The 20,426-nt window shown below is 44.5% G+C and overlaps 1 protein-coding gene across 1 annotated transcript in view; it reads left to right on the forward strand.

The window, feature by feature from the left end:
• Positions 1–20,426, forward strand: part of LOC147436295 (pre-mRNA-splicing factor of RES complex protein) — a 91,892-nt gene that overhangs the window by 35,554 nt on the left and 35,912 nt on the right. The gene's annotated exons all lie outside the window — the stretch shown is intronic.

Raw genomic sequence — 20,426 nt, forward strand, 5'->3', positions numbered from 1 at the left:
AGTGTACCACAACCCAAATGGAATCATGTTCAGGATTTATGGTGGGAAGACCTACAATAAAATTCATAGAGATACGTTCCCACTTCCCATTTGGAATCTGTGAAGAATGTAACAGCCCGCTTGCCTTGAGACGCGCAGTCTTGTTCACCTGCCACTTTTGGCAAGTTTAAAAATATTCTTGGATTGCTTGCCGCTTGGTGCAATTTGGGCAGTTAAATTGTTGTTTTAACAATGCAAGTGTCTTCTGTAACCTTGGATGACCTACCCTTGGACTACAGTGACACTCATAAAGAATTTAGCGCCTAGTGTCCGAGTTTGTGGGGACGTATGGTACCGTGCATTTGTACCAACTCATGAGGGTTGACGGTTAGCTGCCCCATAGAGGCAATCAAGCAATACTCATGTGGCACAGTCGTCCTCTACAGCCGAGCAGTGAAGAGAACCATTTTAGAGAAGGACGCGCACCATGTGTACAACCTTCTCCTTGCCTTTGCCCTTATGTTGTGGTTGTGTTTTCTAGTTTATTGTAGGGCAATCCTTCTTCTCATGCTCATCCGAGAGACAAACATAATAGACCTTGGCTTTATGAGCTCCCCCGGGCCCTTTTAGGCTTCTTAGTGGACTCTATTGGAGGAGAGGGAGGGGCTATCTTCCTCTTATTGTTGCGTGCAACAAGCGAAGAATTGGCTTGTGGTTCCATCCCGATCTGGTTTTGGGTTAAAAGCCTAAATAACCCCTTTTGTATATTTTTATACTTTGTCCAGGTTTACATTGATCTTGGACACATTTTTTAAAGATCACTTTATAATAAAAGTGGGAAAACTCAACAAGTGAGTTTTTCCCAATTGAGCGAGCTCTCTCCCTCTCTCTGCTTTCGATCTGTAGCGCTTCTGCTCTCCTGCACTCACGCTAGGCTACGCCCGGCGCAGATCTGCACTCCTTCACCTTGCGCATCTCCTGGTAGCCTCTCCTTCGCGCTTTCAATTGGTATCAGAGCACTAGGGTCTGAAAGAGGCCCTGCGCAGGCTGTTGGACAGCAAGCTATATTGCTTTCCCGCGACAATTTTTGCTTCCATCGCAAAGCTCCTTGCTTCTAGGGCCAAGAAGGTCACAAAAGTTGCCAAAACAGCCCAAAACGGAATGTTTTTAGGTCAAAATAGGTGATTTACAGGTTATTACAGGTTATAACAGCAATACGCAGGTGTACCAAATTTATGGGATCACATGTTTTGATGTTTTGTGTGAGGATTTGAGTGAAAAGCTGAGTACAGGTGATTTAAATGGTCATATTCAGCTGAAAATTCAGATTTGGACAGTTTCATTTAAAAAAATTGAGGTATATCGTATGCAAAGTCTTGTGGTTGCTCCTATTTGCTGAAATTTTCAGCCTATTGCATCTCTCTTGTATACACACTTGTGGTTGAGTTAAGATGGCTGTTACCTCTTCCGCATCTGACAGTAAAAGTTTGATGAAAATCAAATGGTTCAATAGTCAAGGCTTCGACCTTCTTAAAGGATTGTGAAGATGCATTGGAAGAGAATAAGCCGCAAGGTTTGTCTGACTTAGAGTGGGCCAGGTTGAATAAGAAGGCCATGTCTACATCAAAATGGCTATCAATGATGACATTTTGACGGACATCAAGCGTTTGGACTGCTTATGCTATATGGCAAAAGCTAAAGTCCAATTACGAGAACACCACGCCTATGAACCAGATGCATTTGATGCGAAAGTTGGTGAATATGCAGCTTGATGACTCGAAGTCAGCTTCTGAGCATCTGAGTACTTTTATAGGTGTGTTGAGTCAGTTGCAGGACAGTGGGCTTCAGCAATTTGATGATAAGATGAAAGCTATTTTTTTGCTTATGACATTGCAAGATACTTGAGAAACATTGGTTGTCTCCTTGAGTAACAGTCCCAGCCTCACGTATGACAGTGTGAGAGGGTCTATTCTCAATGAAAAGATTAGACGCAAGTCTAGTGAGGAAGGTGGCAATTTTGCCTACAATGCAAGAGGTTGAAATCAAAAGCTTGATGCGGGCAAGAGGACTCAAAATAGAAGTAAGAGCAAGACAAAGGATAAGGATGTCAGTTGCTATCAATGTGGCAGAAAGGGTCACAAGAAACCCGATTGCAGGTATTTCAAGAAAGAGCAGGATAGAAAGAAGGAAGTGGAAGAAAAAAAGAAGAAAGATGAGAAGAAAGGGGAAAAATCAGCGGGTGATTCCTCCAAGGATGTTGAAAATGCAAGTGTATCCTCTAGTGTTGTCATTGAGAAGTTGTCTGACGTTGAGGAAATTTTGGTTGCGGCTTCATGCCCCTCAGATTTGTTGATAGCTAATGCAGAAGATATACTTATCTCAAAGAAAGATGTCATTGATGCATTGCTAAGTGCTAATGATGGCCTATCCCAGTGTTGGATAGTAGATTCTAGTGCTTCTTTCCACATGACTCCATCTTTGGAGTGTTTTGTTACATATGATGCAGGCAATTATGGCAAGGTTTACCTTGGTGATAATTTTGCTTGCAATATTGAGGGAATGGGTACCATGCGTTTGGCTCTTAACAATGGTCAAGAGCTTGTATTGAATGATGTCAGGTTTGTATCAGGCATTCAGAGAAGTTTGCTATCAGTGGGCCAGTTAGATGCACATGGTTTTACTACCATTTTTGTTGCGGTTCATGGAAGTTACTTAAGGGCTCTATGCTTGTTGCAAAAGGGTCTAAAAGAGATACTTTGTACTATCTTCGATGCAAAGCTTTGCCTGGCAAGTTTCTTGCTGTTGCTGAAGTTGCTTCACATATGGAATTGTGGCATAAGAGACTTGGCCATATGAGCCAAAGGGGTATTGACGTGCTTTCCTCTTTCAAGAGGGTTGATGTAAAATGCAAAAACTTGGATTTTTGTAATGATTGTCTTTATGGAAAGCAAAAAAAATCTTCTTATTACTCTGGTGTCTTTTGCAAAGCTAATCCTCTTGATCTTATTCACTCCGATGTATGCACTATGCCTGTTAAGTCTTTTGGTGGTGCATTGTATTTTGTTACATTTATTGATGACTGTACTAGGAAAGGATGGGTGCATTTGTTGAAAAGTAAGAGTGAGACTGTTAATGCTTTTAAGAAGTTTCATGCTTTTATCACTACTCAAAAGAGTGCTAAGCTTAAATGTCTCAGGTCGGACAATGGAGGAGAATATGTATCTGTTGAATTTCAGCGTTTTTGTGATGATAATGGGATCAAAAGGGAGTTGACAGCCCCTTATAATCCGTCTTCGAATGGTGTGGCTGAGAGGTACAACCGTACTTTATGTGAGAGTGCGTTGCATGTTGTTCACCGCTAATCTTTCCCAAGAGTTTTGGGGAGAGGCATTAAAAACTGCAGTTCATATTTGCAATCGCTCTCCGAATAGTACACTGAAAAATTACATTTCAGATGAGGTTTGGTCTGGCAAATCTGCCTCTAATGATCATTTGAGAGTATTTGGCTGCGAAGCGTTTGTTCATGTATGCAATGACTCGAGAACAAAGCTTGATATGAAGTCCATTAAGGGAGTCTTCCTAGGTTATGGGGAAGAAGGTGAAATTGGCTATAGAGTGTGTTTACCACAATCTAGAAAGGTAATTCGCAGTCGAGATGTAGTGTTCAATGAGGCAATATTGCTTACGAATGCTACAAAATCTGATTTTGACAAGAAAACAGTCATATTTGAGCTTTTCGTGCCACCTATTGATGTTGAAAAAGAACCTCATGATGCATTACCGCAAGCTGAAATTGATTTTCAACCGGTTAACCTTGAGCCAAAAGCCTTTCTCCCTTTAGGCAATGGCACAAGATCCCAAGTATCATTTGCATACAAGGATTTCATTTCCTCTTGCATTGCAAGCTCCCACTTATTGCTTGACTTACATGACTTAGCCTCCTTGTAAGTGCTTGATTTGGAATTGAATCAAATGGATGTAAAGACAACATTTTTGCATGGTGACATTGAAGAGGACATATACATAAAACAACCCGAGGGTTTTGTGGTTCCTACACGCGAGGAACTAGTATGCAAACCGAAAAGGGCTCTGTATAGTTTGAGACAATCATCACGACAGTGGTATAAGATGTCACAAACTGCTGATGTGTCAAAGTCTTGAAGAAGGGAGTCAACTTGCAGATGTCGGCCGAGGAGTCTAAACCCTAAGCAAAATAAGTAACAGAAGAAGAAGTCCTACCAACTTATGGGGACCCCGTTCGATGGGGCCCCAAGTGACATAAAGGAAATAAAGCAAGACATAACACACACAAGAAATTGCATAGCTGCTAATGACGTGGCGGATTTCGAAAAATTATGCTGGCTGATGACGTGGTAGGTTGTACGGATTTCCCCGTTTTGTGTTGGCTGATGACGTGGCATGCTGTACGAATTTCCGTGATTTACGTTGGCAGCTTTTTGGCTTTGCTTTTGGACCAGAGGCTTTTGAGTTTGAAGGCTTTTTACTGTAAACTGCTGTTGGGGCCTAGGGTCTTTAAATATGAGGTTAGGGCTCATTCTTTGGCATGCTTCCTGGAGAAGGTGCAGAGTCTGGAGTACCGGTTTGTACCGAGTTGATGCAATATAAAGAACTACCGAAAGGGGTGCCAAGGTTTGGGGCCAATACTCTTTGGGGTGGAATTCCGCCACTCCGTGTCGCGTGTCGTCTCTCTCTCTCTCTCTCTCTCAGTTTTGTGTTTATTGAAGTGCTAAAAGTCTGTTCAGTCTGTTCTTTTCTATTGGCACGTGGTGCCCGTCTTGTGACAATGGTATCAGAGCATCAGGCGTGTGCTTTTCTGAAAGCATACCGGTCCCACAAAAGAGCAGACAAAGCAAACCAGAGACTTTATTGGAGGTATCTTCGCCCTCCAAACCGGACTTATTAGCCACTCTCACCCTTACTTCATCGCGCATCGGGCACGCTCCCGTCTTCACCGCTCATGTCTTACAGGGCATAAGCCATTAAGATCACTTGCAAGAGAAGGATCCAAGATTTGTTTCAAGTCACTGTTTTTCTCAAAAGCAGTGCCATGCAAATGTTGATGTCTATCAAGCCCCACATTCCAAGGACTTCGCAAGCTTTCAAGAAAAATTTTGCCCGAAGTTGTATGGTTTCTGACATCTTTCTTTGGAGTGCAACTTCTGGTAGAGGGGTATCCTGAAATGCTTGCCATGGAAATCCTAGCAGATAATAACTTGAAATTTCTCGACATCTCTCAGTAGATGTCTCTTCACGAGTAGATTACCTTGGAGGTCCAGTGCGATTGCTACCTTAGGACTACCATCACCACCAGAAGAACATTGTCTGTCCAAGAGCTGATGGACCATGCTGTTGTCGACTACGACCTTATGCAAGGAACCTAACCCTAATTTTTTTGGTGCAGGTTTCACGATGGAAAGTCAGTCGACTTTTCGAGCTCGGCTGATGTCGAGATTGCTTTTTAATGTTTGAGTTCTGTTTGAGAACTTGTTTGGTGATCCTGTTTGGAATTTGTTTGAAATGGATGGTATCTGTTTTGAACCTGTCTTGGTGCCGATTTGAATTGCTTCACTCTGGTTTGATACTGGTTTCAATGATTGGTGATTTTACTCCCGCGTAAAGAAGTGAGAAAACTGTTTTGGTATTGTTTGAACCTCATAAGGACGCAGGCCGATGCCTGGGGAGCGTTTCGTTGTATGTTTGAAAACCTCCAAACGACGCAAGCCGATGCTTGGGGAGCATTTGGTTGTATGCTTGTAAAATAATTGTTGTTGTGACTCCCGGCCCGGACCAGGATGGTTATGCGGGAGGAGTATTAAGAAGTCTGAGCAGTGGTTACTCTCAACACCTCCAAACGACGCAGGCTGCGGCTTGGGGGGCGTTGGTTGTAAAAGGCCTCTATACCTCCTGGCCCGGACCTTTTTAGGTTATGCGGGAGGAGTGATGAGGGAGTTGTTGAATATCTCCCGGCCCGGACATTGTTAGGTTATGTGGAAGGAGTGCTCATCGGCGGCTTTATGTTTCTATGTCTTGTAACATGCATATGTGAGCATTTGTGTTGCATTGTGATGTGCCACCACTGAATATTCCTAATTGGATGAAATTGCTTGGGTATGTTATTTTAGTGCATCAAGACACCCTTGGAAGATTAGTGCGGTCTGGGTGTGATGGCTAATTTTACTACGCCAGAATATCAAGAGTTCCGATCTGGACGAAAGGAGAAGCTAACTCCTTGATCAAAAGAGCCAAAAGGAGAAGCTAACTCCTTAACAAAAAGAGCAAATTGATTGTCCCTCAGAATGTCCCTCGGAAATTTTTGCGCTAACTTGAGTTGTTTTGCAGATATGCTGTAATCACGGACGATTACTCTCTTTCAAGAAGGGGAGATGTCACAAACTGCTGACGTGTCAGAGGCTTGAAGAAGGGAGTCAACTTACAGATGTCGGTTGAGGGGCCGAAACCCTAAGTAGAACAAGTAATAGAAGAAGAAGTCCTACCAACTTATATGGACCCCGTCCGATGGGGCCCCAAGTGACATAAAGGAAATAAGCAGGACCCACACACACACACACACACACACAAAAGAAATTGCGTAGCTGTTGATGACGTGGCAGCTTTTCGAAAATTACGTTGGCTGCAGACGTGGTAGGTTATATGGATTTTCGCGTTTTGCGCTGGCTGATGACGTGGCAAGCTGTGCGGATTTTCGTGATTTACGCTGGCAGCTTTTAGGCTTTGCTTTTGGACCGGATACTTTTGAGTTTGAAGGCTTTTTACTGTAAACTGCTTTTGGGGCCTAGGGCCTTTAATTATGAGGTTATGGCTCATTCTCTGGCATGCTTCCTGGAGAAGGTGCAGAGTTTGGAGTACTCGCTTGTACCGAGTTAACGCAATATAAAGAAATACTGCAAGGGGCGCCAAGGTTTGGGGCTAATACTCTCTGGGATGGAATTCCGCCACTCCGTGTCGCGTGTCGTCTCTTTCTCTCTCTCTCTCTCTCTCTCTCTCAGTTCTGTTTTTATTGAAGTGCTAAAAGTCTGTTCAGTCTGTTCTTTTCTATTGGAACGTGGTGCCCGTCTTGTGACATAAGAAGTTTGACACTTTTATGCTGTCTCAAGGCTTTAAACGCAGCCATGCCGACCTTTTGAAACCGGCCCGTAGTGGGGCGGTAGGCTTTGGCTTTCACCCGAAATTCTTTACTTTAACTTTACGACACAAAGGAACTTCACGAATAAACCTGTGACTGGAATTCAACACTTCAAGACAAGCCACGGCTTGGCAGCTAGAGCGCTACGAAGTAGACAATGACACCGTGTTGGCCCCAAAGACTGGCGCCCGTTTCGGTATTTCTTTATTCTTACTATACTTGAGAAAAGCCTGTAAACTTCCACAAGATGTCCCACTTTTATCGGATTGAAATTCCTCTACTCCAACCCGATTTCGGCAACATAACCATAGTAGAAGTCTCCACGGACAAAATCCCAAGCAATCATAGACTTTCCACGCACTTTAGAGCTCTTTGCAAAACCTGGCGAGAAATTACAGCTCGCTGAATTCTCTGTTTTGCGTTCCGATCCGCGTGCCGATCACTTTTCTGGGTAGCCCTCGAGCTCTCGCACCTGTAGGGTCACTTGCACCTTGAACTAGACGAGATTCCTTGCGGGAAAATCTCTCTAAATTGTCCTGTACAAGCACCCAATGCTTTCCCGAGGCTCCCCTGGCAAATAAACGTTCCGAACACTTTCACCTAACCCTCACCAAGCTGTCCAAACCTGTCCATGGCTGTAATTGCAGGTTTTGACCTAAATTCGCCAGCATAACGACGCAAATATCCCTGTAGGTCAAAAGTACAGGTAGGACACTTTCCCTTGCGGTAAGGAAGCTTTCCAGTGAGCTGCAGGTCAATTTCAGCATGTTGTAATTTTCAGTTTTGCCACTTTTGGGTGCCTATTGCCTTGTACATGCATCCCAAGGCCTTTCCGAGGCTCCCCTGGCGATTCCCTGCAGTTTAGGGGTGAAACCCTAAACGTGCAAAAAAACACAGCAGGCTGTAATTCTCTGTTTTGGACCGTTTCGAGCGGAGCGAGCACGCCTACGCGTGTCTTAGGTGCTTCTGCATGCAATGGGACAGTTCCCATGTAAATCGGACGAGTTTTCACTCGAGAAAACTCTCCGTTTTCGCATTTCTTCGCGATGGAACTGTGTGTACTTGAAGGGGATTAGCAATTAGCTAATCCGGTTCCTGTACAGAAGGCTCTTGCCTTGGCAAACGCGCATAAAACCCCCAGAACTTTACATGGTCATCTGAGTAGCCCAACTAGTGGGGCATTACCATACGTGCAAAGGGGAGAGAGAGATGCGCGAGAGCAAATCATTGCGCTACATAGAGAAAGGGAGAAGGCAAGCTTTCCATTAAAGCTGAGCGCCTGCACCCACTACTCACACACTGTAGCACTTAGTGGGCTGCAATTAGCCCCCCTTTAAATGGGCGCCCCCTCTTGCTGATGCTTCTGGCAATTGCATCAAGAGTCGCCAAGTGTCCAGTTTGCCTCCTTTGAGTTAATTCCCTAGTACCCACAACTTATAAGTGTCGCGAGGGACCTAAATGACTTTGAATTGAGCCTAGACACCCTTTTACTGCTTGGATTCCAGTGCCGATTAGCCCTACCAGCTCGTGGTGACCTGCCCTTCCCGACTACGGGAAACTCTCGGCCGTCGGTCGTTTCACACTGGCCACGCAATGGCCGGTCATTTGCAACTTCAAAAAGAGGGTCCCAAAAATTAAACAAAAATCATCGGAAAGAAACCAACAACTCAAGTTAGCAATTGCCACGTCCTTGTGACACTATTGTTTGTATACGAAAAAGGATGAAGATGGTAGTCCTATCATACTTGTTCTCTATGTTGATGACATGCTGCTTGCCGGGAAACATAAGACTAATCTCGATGCTGTGAAACGTAAGCTAAATTCAACATTTGCTATGAAGGATTTGGGTGATGCAGAGCATATTTTGGGCATGCATATTAAAAGAGATAGAAAGTTGAAATTGCTGTTTTTATCTCAAGAAAAGTACATCGCTAAAGTACTTGGCAAATTTAATATGGCTGATGCTAAGCCTCTTGGAGTACCTTTACCTCCATACACTAAGCTTAGCAAAGCAGCTTGCCCAAAGGATGAGGTGGCATTGAAAGCAATGAAGGAATCCCTTATGCATCAGCTTGTGGTTCTCTTATATATGCTATGGTTGCCACTCGTCCTGACATTGCTTATGCAGTGGGAGTTGTTAGTAGATACATGTCGAATCCTGGCAAAGCGCATTGGGAAGCTGTCAAATGCATTATGAGATATTTGCAAGGTACACAATCAAAGTCTTTTTGTTATAGCAAAAGTGACTTAAAGTTGCATGGATATTGTGATGCAGGCATGGCATGGGACATGGATGCCAGGAAATCTACGAGTCGATATGTATTTTCTATTACTTGTGGTGCAGTCTCTTGGTGTTCTAGGTTGCAGAAAATTGTGGCACTAAGTACTACTGAGGCTGAATACATTTCAGCCACAAAGGCTTCAAAGGAGGCCATTTGGTTGGGCCACGTATGAACCCATGCACCTTATGGAAGTCATTAAAGTTTCTTCAACTTGATGATAATGGCCCAAAACGTTTTGGTGTATGGTCTGGCTACATTTTCCAGATACGGTCTTTCTCATCATCTAGAAAAAAATTATGATGGTTATGGTCTTTCTCATTACCTGGAAGAGCATCTCAAATGCTGTCCAAGAGATAGGTTTTAGCTCTAAGCTCAACCACCACTACTAGGCCTTGCCTTAGATGAGGGCGTTGCCGACAACACATCTTGTGTGTGTAGCACTTGATGTAGATCACTCCACTCGTGGAGGAATGTATCTATATCATTCTTGCTACACTCCCGCTCTTAGCCATGAAATAAAGGCTGCTTGATGTTGTTAATGAAGCAGCGGGTTGTAGCAGGAAAAGTGTGTTGTGCTCTCTACTGTGAATCCTCCTCAGTGCAATATGCATGAAACCTCACTCCAACAAAAAGAAAATACTATAGAGCAATTAAACAAGCAAACTCAAAAGACAACAACAGACTCACTCGACTACTCGTGGAACCAATACAGACTCTGGTTGACAGCACACTCAACTCCAAGCCCAGGACTCACAGGTACAATGGGAGTGTCGAGGCTCCATTGTGCAGGGAGAGTGCAGATGTGCGGTGCTAGACACAAGACACGAGACTCTAGACTCATAGAAGGTTTAGGTATATCACGACTAGAACTAACTACACATATATATAGAATCATAAAGAGCCACTAACGGCTAACAAAATATCCCTGACAGTCTATCTACATTTATCTTTGAACTGTGGTAGTGATGAACTGGCCACGATGTCCACTAGACCATCACCCATGTCTCTGCCACGTGTCATTTCCTAGGCGAGAGTCCATTTAGTGTGAACCCAAGACCATTTGGTGTGAACCTAGAGGAAGAGGAAAGGAGCAAAGGAAGAGTGGACTTATTCCCTCCTTTGCTCTTTCTCTAGGGTCACGTTGATGATTGTGGGAGTGGGGATGGCTGTTGGTTCTTTCCCTTTCGCTTTCTTGGTGACTTCTATCCATTTCTCGGTCTCATCTATCTTCTTCCATGTTTTCGTAATTACATCTACCCACAATGGCGTCTTCGCCTCATGTTGCTTCTCTTCTTCTTTGATCTTCCGCACTTGTTCTTTGATGACTTTGAGTTCCTCTATCATTGAGGGCTGGATTTCTCCTCTTCAAGTCCACTCCCCACTCTAGTTTCCGTAAGCTCTCGCTTGAGGGCTGAGACTTCTTCCCGGAGCGCTTGGACTTCTACCTGAAAGTCTTCTTTCTCCTTTTTCCATTGCTTGCCCTCGTTGAAGACCATTTGGATGAGGTTGGCCTTTTCTTTCCACCATCCTTCCATCTCCGTTTTCTACTCTTTCTATCACGTGACACATCCAACCCTATGTGTTCGTGGACAAGCTACAACATGACGAGGGTTTAGTCAGTCAAGTCAGTCTAGAATAGAAAGTGATCTGGCACTTTTGTGAGTCTGTTCGCAGATAGTGTCACAAAGTGATGACGCGGCTACCGACAGCAGAAACCCTAACCTTAACTGCTGGCTGAAACCCTAAAGTGGCTGGAAACCCTAATCAGGCGGGAAATTGGCACGTGGCAGCAGTGTACGGATTTCCGGAAAATACGGAAGATGCTTTTTCTCTTCTAGCGATGCAAAAAGTGCAGCTTTTGGCTATGCAAGAGGAAATTGGAGAGAGAAAGAGAGAATTTGCTTTATTTTGCTCTCTTGAGAGAGAGAGAGAGAGAGAGGATTTTTGCTTTTGAATTGAAAGCTTTTGGGGCTTTGCTTTTGGGCATCCCTTGTAACCTTTAAATACACGGTTTAGGGCTCACTTCTCAGAGCATCTGGACGCAGAGTCTGAGAGTGAAACCCTAACCGCTCTTCGTACTTTGACATTGATTTAATACATAAAGAAATACCGAAAGGGGCGCCAGTCTTTGGGGCCAATATCTCTAGGCACGGAACTTCGCCGGGCCAGTGCAAATCTATTGTGATCTGTGAATTGTTTTGAAGTGGTTATTTGGTGTTGTCGCGATTGATTCTTGACAAGTCCGTTACAGTGGTATCAGAGTACGACCGATTTCTCTTCTACGGGAAATCTGATCCCCAATTTTTTTTCCACGACATCTATGGCTTCACGCAAGGATCAGTCAACTCCCTCTGCATCTGGAGATGCGGGTAGGGATCACAACGAAGATTCCGGCAGAGAGTATGGCCCGCCTCGGCCTACTCAGGCGGAGCAAAGAGAGATGAAGCGTCGTCAATTGATCAGCGATGCAACAAAGATGATGCTCCGAAATTGGCAAAATATATGAGCGAGACTTCTTTTCAGGAAGTGCATGCACAGTGGCAGAAAATCACTACATCACCCCTGAAACCGGCTCTCAAGAAACCTTATGATCACAAACAGTATACAGAGAAGGAACTAGAAGAGGTGGTTGATGCATGGATTGCTCAGCTTTTTGACGTGCAGAAGAAAGCCAAAAAGCACGGCAAAAAGCAGAAGAAAGGCACTGACTTCCCGGGTTATTTGGGTCGTCAGTCGACATTTGACAAAGGAAAGAAACAGAAGAAGCGTGTTCACTTTGAAGGAGTACCCAGTTCTTCTTCTTCTTCTTCTTCTTCTGACAGTTCTTCTAGCTCTTCAGATTCGAGCGAAGAAGAAAGAAAAGGTAAAAAGCGAAGCAAGAAACAACGCTTCGGAAAGGGCAAGAAAAAGGCAAAGAAGGCTAAATCTCGCCCAGAGACTGACAGTTCTACTGAGGACTCGTCTACAGACAGCTCAGATTCGGATGACGGAAACTTTTATGCGAACAAGAAGAATTTTTATAAAGTCAACCAGTATGACTTTCTGGAAGATAAAAGCAAGAAAGTCCGAGAGTTTAAGGAAGGTGGTCACTCGATCAAATTTGATACTTTTTCAGGATACTCAGATGCTTCGAAGGCTTTGTCTTTTATACAGTAGTTTGACATCGCTTTCGCAGGAGGATGCTACTCAGAGCACTCCTAGATTCGGAGAGCTGCCTCTTACTTTAAGGGGAATGCTCGCACTTGGTGGTCCACGCTTCTTTTAAACAAGACTGTGCCAGTTAAATGATTGAAATTTAAGAAGATTTTTATTTCTTCTTGGTTGACGCACGAGTATGAACGAGATATACGAGCTGCTTACTGTGAAAGATTCTGGAGCTCTTTTCTACCCGCCTCTTCATTCAAGAAGATCTCGTTCAGAGAACAGATTGAGTGGTTCACCTTGGGTCTACCTACAGAGAGTCAGCTTCTATTCAGGAGTTGATGAGTCATGCGAAGCGGGGCTTTGCCATTCACTCTGGCAATCTGACCTACCCCACAGATGAGGCCATGACACAACGAACCGAAAAGACTTCTGGGAATGAAAGTAGAAAGAAAAAGAGCAACCCAGAGAAAAAGGATGCACGACCCAAGCTTACTCCTCAGGAGCGAGCTCAATGCATCAAGGAGGGGAAGTGCTTTGGATGCGGGGAACATGGACATATCTCCGCGAAGTGCCCTAAAAAGGCACAGAAAGAACAGAATGATAAGGACGACGACAGGCCTGAGAGTTCAAGAGCAGCCGAGGAACGTGGACGAAAAGGAAGTTGAAAACAGGATTGGTTCCAGATTCTGTGGGTACCGATCCCAACACCATGGACGAGATTACAGAACTTTGCTGAGCTTGGGGCGAAGTGAAAGATCAAGAGGCCCTGATCTTCTTTGATGGAGGAGCCAAGGCCAACTTCATTTCACTGGAATTGGCGGCGCGGCTCGAGATCACTCCCGATCGGATGGGACCACTTGCGGACGCAATTCTAGCGGCACCCGGCAGGGACGTAGCCATTACACCTGTCATTGGCAAACTTCGGTTGCATTGTCAGGGGTATTTAGGGCATGAGGACTTCTTCATAATGCCTTTGGAGGGTTGTGATGTTCTCTTAGGGATTCCGTGGTACCACAAGAACAATCCCGTGGTCGATTATCGGGCGAGAAAAGCGACTTTGACTACAGAAAAGGGCATAACAATTGTACTTGATATTAAACTAAAGGGTGAGCCTGTCCCTATTGTATCGGCTTCGGCCAACTCAAAATTAATAAAATCCAGTCTGTTTGTTTACTCGATCTTTATGAAAGAATTGAGCGATAAGGATAGGACAAATATGTTTAAACTTGATAAAGAACGCCAAGATTTTCTCCACTCTCACGCCGATTGCTTCTCAAAGGGCGTACCAGGCGAGTTACCACCTGCTCGTCCTAAAGATCATACCATTGATCTGATACCTGGAAACACACCACCGAACCGGCCACCTTATCGTGTGAGCCGAGCACAGAATGAAGAGATTATGAAGCAAGTGAAAGACCTCTTGGAAAAGGGTCTTGTCCAGCCTAGTACTTCACTGTATTGCTCTCTAGTGTTGTTGGTTTTGAAGAAAGATGGATCTTGGAGAATGTGCATCGATTATAGAGCTCTCAACAAAATCACCATCAAGAACAGATTTCCGATTCCTAGGATCGATGATATACTTGACAAGTTACAGGGATCCTCGTGCTTTAGCAGGATTGACCCGAAGAGTGGATATTATTAGATTCGAATCGCACCGGGAGACGTCTGCAAGATAGCCGTTCGGACTACTTTTGGGTTATTTGAGTTTTTGGTGATGCCTTTTGGCTTAACCAATGCTCCTGTGACATTTAACCGGATGATGGACCGGATTTTTCGAGAGTACAGGTTATTTGTTGGCACTTTCTTTGACGACATCATTGTTTTCTTCAAGAATGAGGCAGAATACAGAGATCGTCTGCTTCAGGTCTTTCAGGCATTACGAGATCACAAGTTAGTGATTAATGCAAAGAAAAGTGAATTTTTCCTACCAGAGATACACTTTTTGGGACACATTGTCTCAGCAGCAGGAGTGCAGCCAAGATAGAGACTATACGTGATTGGCCCGATTTGAAGAATGTCCATGAAGTTAGAAGCTTCTTGGGACTGTGTTCGTACAACAGGCGGTTCATACGAAAGTTTGCAGAGGTTGCTTCCTCTTTGCATATCTTGACACAGAAAGGAGTCCCTTTCTCGTGGGGATCCACAGAGGTGACTGCCTTTCAGACATTGAAAGAGAAATTGACTACGGGACCAATTTTGACTTTGCCGGACTTGCAGAAGTCATTTGAAGTATATTGTGATGCTTGTGGTCGTAGTCTGGGTGCGGTCTTAATGCAAGAAGGCCATGTCATTGCTTACGAGAGCCGATTGTTCTCTAGGCCGGAGATGACAACACAGATTTATGAGAAAGAGCTTTTGGCGGTTATCCATGCTCTTACTCTGTGGCGGCATTACCTACTCGGAGCAGATTTTAGTGTCTTTACAGATCATCAGAGTTTGCGCTACTTCTTGTCACAGAGGCAGCTTTCGGAAAAGCAGATGCGGTGGGCGAACATCTTGTCACAGTTTCACTTCTTGATTGTCCATGTGCAGGGACAAAAGAATGTGGTGGCAGATGCTTTGTCTTGGAAGCCATTGCTTCTAGCTATTTCCACGATACATCATAGGAGCTTCGAGGATATGGTCGATCAATATGCCACAGATACAGATTTTGCAGATATTTTCACACGGATACGGGATGGGGAGACAGTAGCAGGATATTCCATTCGGGAAGGCTACTTGATGAGAAAAATCATGTTGTGCGTTACACAGCTCTTGAGGGAAAAGGTTATGACTGAATGCCACTGTCGACCTTTTACGGGTCACCGCGGCATTGCTACCACCATGAAGGGGGTAGAGAGATACTTCTTTTGGCTGAGACTCAAAGAGGATGTGGAACAGTTGTGCGCAGTTGCTTAGTATGCCAGAAGGTCAAGTTTGACATGCATAAGGCACAGGGATTGTTACAGCCTTTACCCATGCCCACCCGCCCCTGGGAAAGTCTTGCAATGGATTTCATTTTTGATCTCCCGAGAACACAGAGTGGTCACGATGGTATCTGGATTGTTATTGACAGATTTAGCAAACATGCTCATTTCATTCTAGTAAAGAAAACAGTGAAGCCGGATCACTTAGCGAGACTGTTTGTGGCCCAGATCTTCAGATTACATGGCATGCCTGAGACGATTGTCTCCGACAGAGACCCCAGATTTACGAGTTTGTTTTGGAAGGCAATTTGGGAGAACATTGGCACGCGGTTGCAGTTCTTGTCATCGTTCCACCCGCAGAGACTGACGGGCAATCTGAGATTGCAAATTAAGTGGTTTTAGATTTACTCAGATCAAAAGACTCAATGGGAAAAGTACTTACCTTTGGTGGAATTTGCCTACAATAACACGATACACACTTCGACGGGGAAGGCGCCATTTGACATTGTTGAAGGTGCTGCGAAGGTTCCACCCTTCCTAAGCACGAAAGATAAGATTTTTGAAGCGGATGAATATACGCGAGGCTTTTGCCAAGGTTCGCGAGACTTTGCAGAAGTCTCAAGAACGACAGAAAAGGGCAGCGGATCGCCATCGTTGCGACTTGAATTTGAAGGAGGATGATTGGGTGCTCTTACGTTTGAGAAGGCACGCCTACGAAAGAAAAAGGGAAAGGAGAGGCTTTTTCCAAAGCTTAGTATGCGGTACTATGGACCTTTCCAGATCACTGAAAAGATAAATGATGTCTCCTTCTGATTGAAACTGCCAGATACTTGGAGGATTCACAATGCATTCCATGTGAGTCTCTTTTAATCTTTTAAGGGTGATGTGCCTGATGATGGGGAGCCTGATGAGCAACCCGAAGTGGAAGAAAACGAGGAGATCCTTGTTCCTGAACAGATTTTGGCACATAAGGATACGAAGACTAAAGGTAAAGTCCGAAGGCGGTTCTTGGTTAAGTTCAAGAACTATCCTGCATTGGATGCGAAGTGGATGGAGGAGGAGGACCTAGCAGATACTCCTCAGATTGTGAAACTTTACCTCGATGCTTTTGGTTTAGCATAGCCTACTCCAAAAGGAGCCGGAGATCTGGTGCAGTGGGATGCACAAGAGGGGAGTCACTCCACTCCTTTGTCAACAGATGCCTTGATTTAGATACTAGAGTCACTGATATCTCTTTGAGCTTCAGGGATACTGAAAGCTGACAGTATTTTGCTGTATGACTTTATGAAATGGAATTCTTGATTATGATACTGATTTGTTCTTGACTTCTTTTAAGTGCAGGAACTGATTGGCGAAATGACTGCAACATTTTGGTGTGATAGATCTTGAATAGACATGGTTGCAATAGGGGTTAGTCAATTGGACATCGATGAGGTCCCGTTTGGACCTAGATGCAATTGCTAGCTACATTGCCGATAAATCATGGTCTAAGATCCGAATGAATGTTGAATGTCATGTGATGTCCTGTGATGTCATGTGATGTGACTGTTGATTTGGTACATGTGCTAGATGTGTGTTCCTAGTACGTAGGTACTAACAATAAGTGTCTGCTAAGATGGTTTATGGCTTCTGTCGGTTTTGTAGGCATAATCGCGGTCGATTACAATGCTTTTAAGAGGGGGGTATGTCACAAAGTGATGACGTGGCTACAGACAGCAGAAACCCTAATTTTATGCAAACCCTAATTTTTGCCAGATACCCTAATTTTCAGAAACCCTAATTTCTGGAAACCCTAACCCTAACTGCTGGCTGAAACCCTAAAGTGGCTGGAAACCCTAATTAGGCGGGAAATTGCCACGTGGCAGTAGTGTACGGATTTTCGGAAAACACAGAAGATGCTTTTCCTCTCCTAGCGACGCAAGAAGTGCAGCTTTTGGTTACGCAAGAGGAAATTGGGGAGAGAGAGAGAGAGAGAGAGAGAGAGAGAGAGAGAGAGAGAGAGAGAGAGAGAGAGAGAATTTGCTTTATTTTGCTCTCTTGAGAGAGAGAGAGAGGATTTTTTCTTTTTGAACTGAAAGCTTTTGGGGCTCTACTTTTGGGCATCCCTTGTAACCTTTAAATACACGGTTTAGGACTCACTTCTCAGAGCATTTGGGACGCAAAGTCTGAGAGTGAAACCCTAACCGCTCTTTGTACTTTGACATTGTTTTAATACATAAAGAAATACCGAAAGGGGCGCCAGTCTTTGGGGCCAATATCTCTAGGCACGGAACTTCGCCGGGCCAATGCAAATCTATTGTGATCTGTGAATTGTTTCCAAGTGGTTATTTGGTGTTGTTGCGATTGATTCTTGACTTGGAGTGTCCAAGTCCGTTACTGACTGTGCATGTCCAGACACTTAGATTAGATGCATATCCTGCGGTTGCACACAGCATGATCATCAGCATTACCATCAGAATCCATCGGGGGAATTTTCCAACGCATTAAACCTATTTTTTCTATTTTTGACATTTTTCACTTATTTATTAAGTGCCTTTTGTTTGGAACTAGGTAGGGGAATTTTGCTAAGATAATATATAAGCAAACTAGAGCTAGCACTTTTTGGCAGAAGAGGCAGCAGGAGCACTCGCTTAACTGGCCACTTCTCAACAGAACCCCCAGATGCCCTAGCGTTTTTGCATCACAGCAGAAGGCTAGCGTTTTTGGGACCATATCAGCCAGTGTTTTTGCATTTGCAACAGCCTGGCGACAGCAAGAAGCAGCAGACTCCCAGCGTTAGGAGATTCTCGACAACAAGACCATTTTTAGCCCTAGCGTTTTTGCATCTGCAAGACACTCCAGCGTTTTTGTAGATCTTCGCGACAGAATCTCCCCAAGCATCAGCATTTTCAGTTTTCAGCAGTTAGCACCCGCAGTAGAAGTCCCAAACCTCGCAGATCTCACCTTCCCGTTGCAGATCCTCGCCGCACGGTTAGATTCCGCGAAGTTTAGAGTTTCAGCCCGGAAAACGCAGATTTTAGCATCTGCGTTTTCAGCGCGTCGTCGTCGCATTGTCGCCATCGACATCGTCACCGACATAGAGTCAGGATTCAACAGATTTAGATTTGCAGATTTCAGCCATTAGCGTTTTTAGATTTCAGCCCGTCTCGTCGTCATCCTCATCGTCGTCGACATCGTCGGCAAGTCCAAGCATTGTAGAGATTTGTGCAATCAATCGTAGACCGCTCTCGCCATAGAGAGTGGGGCCTTCGGAGGAGGGTTTGACAACATTCCGGTGTCGTATTCTTCCCACTCTATCTCTCAGTCTCAGCAGCTTCATTCACAGTGTTCACCACTTTGTTTGTGTCCATTGTACTCTCTCATTAAAGGAATGGAAGGCTCTCCCTTCCGTAAGTAAAAGGAATCCTTGAGCATGGTTCGGAGCACTCATCTTGAGCAAAGTTCAACATTCACTTCCGCTGCACCTTACATTGGTATCAGAGCTTTGACAGTGTTCTGTAAGGCAAGAAGAACCACAATAATTTTTTTTTGCTTGTTGTGGTCGCACATAACCCAAGACCTCTTGGGCGTGTCGATTCTTAATCGTGTTTTTGAAGAGTGACAGGAAACCCAAGAAAGAAGGGCTTGTCCAGCCTCCCCTTCTTCTCTTTTCACTGATTGAGAGTGGACCGTGCACTTAGCGGCCGGCCAATCGACGTGAGATGGGAAAAAGCAACCTTGGTGTGAGCGCAAGGCCATCAAGGGTTGCGCCCGCGGGAAAGAGAAGAGCTCGGGTGAAGAGAAGATCCTTCTCTAACACAGATTGCAAGCGAAAGAAGAACCTCAAGAACCTCAAAGAACTCAAGACCCTCAAGAACCTCAAGACCCAAGAACCCAAGACCCAGAAGAACCCAAGTTCCTCGTGAACTTAAGAACCCACGATCTCAGAGTATGGTCATCACCCGAAGCGGAATGGATACTTTGCTTGGAGGTGGTGAGCATGAAAGTAGCGAAGAAGAATTTCCCCACCAAGGAGGTTTTTCTGACCCTCCCCCTCCTCCATTCACGCCAAGGATTGCACTAACTCCTATGGAGGCTTTCGATGAGAGGATGATGGACAAAAAGTTAGAAGCGACGAAAGAATGGCCGCCATAGAGCGTAAATACAAAGAAAGAATGGCAGCCACGTGAACGTAAAGAAAGAATGACAGCCATAGAGCGTGAGAGCGAGCAAGCACTCTTGGAAGCCAAAGAAAGACAAGCCGAATTGAATCGTGAGTGCGAAGAAAGAGAAGCAAAATTTGATCGTGAGAACAAAGCAAGGAAAGCAATGAACGACCGACACATGAAAGAGATGTTGCGACTCTTTTCTCAAGTGCAGGCACAGATGCAAGAGATTCGAGAAAAGGAGACTCTCTCAATCTCTTCTTCTCCAAATCATGACACACAGGATTTGCATGATAATGATAAGCATGATGATTTGCATGGTCAAGATGTGATTATTCACGAGCATGATGACTTGCAGGAAGAAACTGTGATTGTTCACAAGGATGATGGTTTAGTAGATGCTTTTTCTAGCGAAGCTAACCTCGTTGCAGATTCGATCAATCATGAAGAACTGATCTTGGCTTTCGAGTCGAGGTCCACAGAACCCCCACAGGAAGCTTCGATCAATCACGAAGAACCGATCTTGGCTCTCGAGTCGAGGTCCAAAAAACCCCCATAGGAAGTATTATGTGTACGAATGATTAGTCAGCACTCATTGTTCGAGTGTTTCATTCGTGATGCTTTCCTGTATTTTAGTCACCGTCCTTATGTGGTCCCTTTTCATAGGCATGACATATTGTACGCTGAGCACGATTCACTCATGAATGAGCACGGATGTAGGCGGATTACTCATGAAAAGATGAAATGTTTGCACCCAAGGAATTCACATTCCATGTCTCTTCCTTGGCATGACACAGTTTTAGAA

Source organism: Adiantum capillus-veneris, chromosome 18 (assembly GCF_014529385.1).
Source record: "Adiantum capillus-veneris isolate H3 chromosome 18, ASM1452938v2, whole genome shotgun sequence".
Classification (NCBI taxonomy): domain Eukaryota; kingdom Viridiplantae; phylum Streptophyta; class Polypodiopsida; order Polypodiales; family Pteridaceae; genus Adiantum; species Adiantum capillus-veneris.